This window comes from Chelonoidis abingdonii, chromosome 1 (assembly GCF_003597395.2).
Source record: "Chelonoidis abingdonii isolate Lonesome George chromosome 1, CheloAbing_2.0, whole genome shotgun sequence".
In the NCBI taxonomy this organism is placed as follows: domain Eukaryota; kingdom Metazoa; phylum Chordata; order Testudines; family Testudinidae; genus Chelonoidis; species Chelonoidis abingdonii.
The window spans coordinates 203693102-203698094 of record NC_133769.1 but is presented as its reverse complement, the minus strand read 5'-3'; positions in this window follow the sequence as shown (position 1 = coordinate 203698094).

Genomic DNA, 4993 nt, shown 5'->3' with positions numbered 1-4993 from the left:
TGATGTTGGCAAATGCAGCCTGTAGTGAGATTTCTTCCATATGAACCATTTTCTTCATGTATGGATTTTCCCCAGAGAAAGCTTCCCAACCCCTTATTCTTCTGAATCCTTATCTTTTAGTGAATCACAGGTCAAGAGATTGCCATTCTGAAAATCCTTCCCTGTCAGCAGTATCTCCAAATCCTCACCTGAAAAGCAGAGGAATTTTTTCAAAACCTGATAGCTGTCTTGCCATTGTAAAAACACGCTGACATTTTTAGGAGCAAAAATTAGTTGACAGGCTTTGAGAATCTGGCCCTTTAGAGAGAACTCCGTAAAAGTTTGGTCTGAGTCTTTAACATATAACGACAGATACATTTTTTGCATACAGATTTTGCCTACTGTAGTCATAATGAATGCTCATGTAATATTGCAGGTGTATGTGATAGCATATGCAAAACAGTTCATGGCTTTTGAAAATGTAAATAATCTTTGTCAATGCAGCGCTAGATATAGGTAAGAATTCCTACTTGTTTATCTCTCTATAGTAATGCTGAAAAAAAGCAAATTATCTATAATTAACAAAACAGTTCTCATTCTTCAAACTCCGTGCTATATTCCTATCCCCTACCTCTCATCTGTTTGTGTCTTTTAGTCTTCATGTAAAGTTGCACTAGTTTAAGTAAATGTTTTTTAATGTCTATTTTATATAAGTAATGTAAGATTCAACAGTAACACACAGAATAAGATTCCTGAAGATCTTCATAGTGAACACAATGTCTTATTTATTAAATTAAAATTCTATTCTGTAAAGTACCAACTGGATGAGGTCCTTCTCACTAGCCCTAGCTGACAAGCCTACCCCCCTGGACTGTCACAAAACAAGGAACATGGTATGTTATCAGCTCTTAGTATAAATATTTTCTATGGCAGCATCCCAAAGCCCTAATCAAGATCAGGGCTTCCTTGTGCTGGGTGGTGTAAAACCATGGAAAAGAGACACACCATGCCACAGAGGGTTATAATATAGGCGTTGTCTCAACACAAACTGTTGCAACTTCTCAAATTAGCTTTAAAAGCTGATTTTAGTTAAATGGGTACAAACCCTTGCATGGATACTGTGATCTGTTTAAATTCAGCTCGTGTCAGTTTACCTGACAGCTATCAGTTTATTGATGCAATCTAAACTCCTATAAGCCAAATTTAAAGAGAAGTAGGCTAATCGAAAAATTGTTTTGCCCTAGTTTAAATAAATGACTGTTATTGAAATACAGTCTACCACAAAAAATAAGCAGAATCCTGTGGCACCTTATAGACTAACAGACATATTGGAGTATGAGCTTTCGTGGGTAAATACCCACTTCGTCGGATGCATCATGCTCCAATACGTCTGTTAGTCTATAAGGTGCCACAGGACTCTTCGCTGCCTTTACAGATCCAGACTAACAGGGCTATCCCTCTGATACTTGACACAAAAAATAAGACATGTTCACTACAAAGATATTTATTTAGGAATCATTTTTGTGTGTTACCGTTGAATCATATTTTATATTATGTATATATTTTAGATATAAAAATAGACCAAAAAATCTTTAGTTAAACTAGTGCAACTTCGCATAAGCCAGGCCTCAAAGATACAAACAGATGAAAGATAGGGGGTAGAAATATAACATTGAGTTTGCAGAATTAGAACCATTTTGTAAATTATAGATAATTTGGGGAGTTTGAGCATTACCATTGAGAGATAAACAAGTAGGAATTCTTACCTATATCTAGGGCTGCATTGACAAAGATATTCACATTTTCAAAAGGCATGAACCTTGCCTTTCATTCTGTTTTGCATATGCTATCACATACACCTGCAATATTACATGAGCATTCATTATGCCTACAACAGGCAAAAGCTGTATGCAAAAATGTTTCTGTTATATGTTAAAGGCTCAGACCAAACTTTTATGGAGTTCTCTCTAAAGGGCCAGATTGTCAAAGCCTGTCAACTAAATCTTGCTCCTAAAAATGTCTGCATGTTTTCACGATGGCAAGACAGCTATCAGGTTTTGAAAAAATTCCCCTGCTTTTCAGGTGAGGATTTGGAGATACTTAGTTCTCACAGGAAAGGATTTTCAGAATGGCAATAGGAAACTGAATGACAATCTCTGGACACGTGATTCACTAAAACATAAAGGTTGCAAAGAACAAGGATCTAGGAGTCTTTCTCTGGGGAAAATCCAGACATGGAGAAAATGGTCCATATGGAAGCAATCTCATAATAGGCTGCATTTGCCAACATCAAAAATGAAGATACTAAGCCCCATCTCTGAAATAAACTTGTATAGAAGAGAAGATACGTGCATTTTAGAACTACATTTTTCCCTAACTGCCAAAGAAAATACAGCAGCAGCACATGCCTAGCTGACAAGCAGGGCTGGCTCTAAATTTTTGCCACCCCAAGCAAAAAAAAAAGAGTACCACCCTGCCCCCGCGAGTGCCGCACTGCCGAACCCCTCTCGGAGCATCACACCATCCAAGTCCCCGCTCCCCCAAGCATCGCGTCACCCAAGTCCTCGCCCCCCTGAGCGTCACGTGGCACCGCCCAAGTCCCCACCCCCCCGAGCATCACGTCGCACCGCCCAAGTCCCCCCCACCAGCGCCGCACTGTCCAAAGCCTGCCCCCACTAGCACTGCCCGACTGAACCAAAAAAACCCCTGAGCGCTGCCCCATCCCAAGGTGCCGCCCCAAGCACGTGCTTGGTAAGCTGGTGTCTGGAGCTGGCCCTGCTGACAAGCCTCCAATCTAGAAAAGCACTTAAGTGTCTGCTTAAATCCAGTTCATGGTTTGGATGTTTAAAGACCAGGAGGACCATTATGCTCCTCCAGTCTGACCTCCTGCATACCACAGGCCAGCATTTCACCTAATGATTCCTGCCTCTAGTTTAACACAGCCTGTTGAGTTAAAGCATATATTTTAGAAAGATTGGCAATCTTGATGTCAATGAGATTGAAGCACGTGTTTGAGGGTTGTGCTGAATTTTCATCTCAGTGAACAGCCACCCCTTCAACATAAGCAATTTTTGTGGCTGATTGCAGCAATTTGAGTCACAGGAGTGACTATACCTTCTAACAACGCATAAATAACCTATGGTGTCCCAAATGCAAACAGAAGAGAGGAAGAAAAGGAACCCTGTAACAAGTGACAATGTGCACTCTAGAGACATGTCAATATGGCTCAGGGAGTGTGGGAAACAAGTGCTAATAAAGTTTAAAAAAAATTGCTAGCAACAAAGATAGCATAGTTAAACCACAGAATCCACAGAACATAGCAACCAAGCCTAGACCAATTATAACCACAGAATACAGCACCATTTAACCACAGTAATTAGACTACATGCACAATATTTTACACAAGGTCTAGAAGAGAGTTGGTTGAAAACTACAAAACATTTTCACAAAAATCCATATCAATAGTGTTAGACATCCATTTCAATAGTGTTCTCCATGTTCTGTTTGCTTTCAACAAATATTCTAGCAATTGAGTTCATTAGCGGGAATGACCATTGAAAGAACTAATTTTAAGCAAACACTGAGACATATTCATTGTGAATTTTGAACCCTTTTGCAAGGATGTGCACTGAAAACCTGATGCCAAGAGTTGGGATCAGCCACACAGGGTATTGAAACATTTGGTGTGACCATTACTGCAAACATATGGCCAAACCCAGAGAGATTCAGTGCCACAAGCAGGCTGAGATTGAGGCTAGTCTTGGAGGCCTGAGTTCACTCCTAATATTGGGCTTAATTTCACACCCTGGCAATTTCACCACTGATCCCACTGGGACCCAGATCAGGTCCACTGTGGGTGGAAGTAAAGATGCAGAACATGCGCAGAGCTTCTTTTCCCCAGCCAGAGACCACTGCCGCTGCAAAGCCTGCAGCCTGTCAGAACCACCCCGACTCGGGGCCTTTGAAGCCGAGGAATAATCTTAACAGTTCCAGTAAAGGACCAGGTACCATGACCAATTCCATCTTCTTCAGACCATTCCCATGATGCAAAGCAGCCTTAACAACAAGGGATCTGGGCCCGCGGTTTGGCCCCTAGCAGATTCCTTTAGGTTTGGCTAATTTATATTGGAGACTGGACTTTTCCACAGCCACTTTCAGGATCAGAAACATAAAGATTGGATTAAAATGATCTTTGCCCCCTACCCTTTCCACTCTGATTTGGCATGAGCATAGCTCAATGAAATTGGAGGTTCTGGCCCCAAAATTTCAATTTTCTAAAACACTTCTGTCTATTTTTATATGTAATATAAAATGTGATTCAACACTAGCACTCAGAATATGATTCTTGAAGATCTTTGTAGTGAACACAATGTTTTATTTTTAGAGGTAGATTCTGTATTTCAATTAAAAGGTCAACGTAAATAGTTTATGCAGTAATGGGAAGCTTTTCATAATCTTCCAAGCAGTGATCACTAAAACTTCCAGCTGCCAATTTCATCTGCTTTACATTAGAACATGATGATATTGCAAGTCAGGATACAGGGAAGTCTCCAGGAGTGGAAGGACATTTCTACCTATTTAAATTCACTGTATCTCACTACAGCTCCAGAAATGCACTTACTCATCATGATTTGTCATCTCAACAGAATTCTAGCCCTATTGTTAGAGAGGCTTGGGCTAATCTAGTTTAAAATATAAACTTCTGTCCTACTAAACTTGTAGCAAATAATCTACTTGTCCCTCAAACACCAGAAATTCAAAATACTGCTTTCTTTTTTCAGTTGGTGAGTAATTGCATTTCTTTTTCTGCCCCAAAGCAAGTATCAGAAGATGAGACCCTGACTATCCCTAAGAACTAGCTGAGAAGGAGTATCATCAAACAACCTATCCCCAAGATTTCAAACTGTACATCCAAAAAGTGTGAAGAACCAGACTTCAGGGCAATGTGATAAGATTTCAGTGAGGGGAGCGGGTATGCATATAAGGGATTCAGGTAAAATGCATTTCCCTAGTT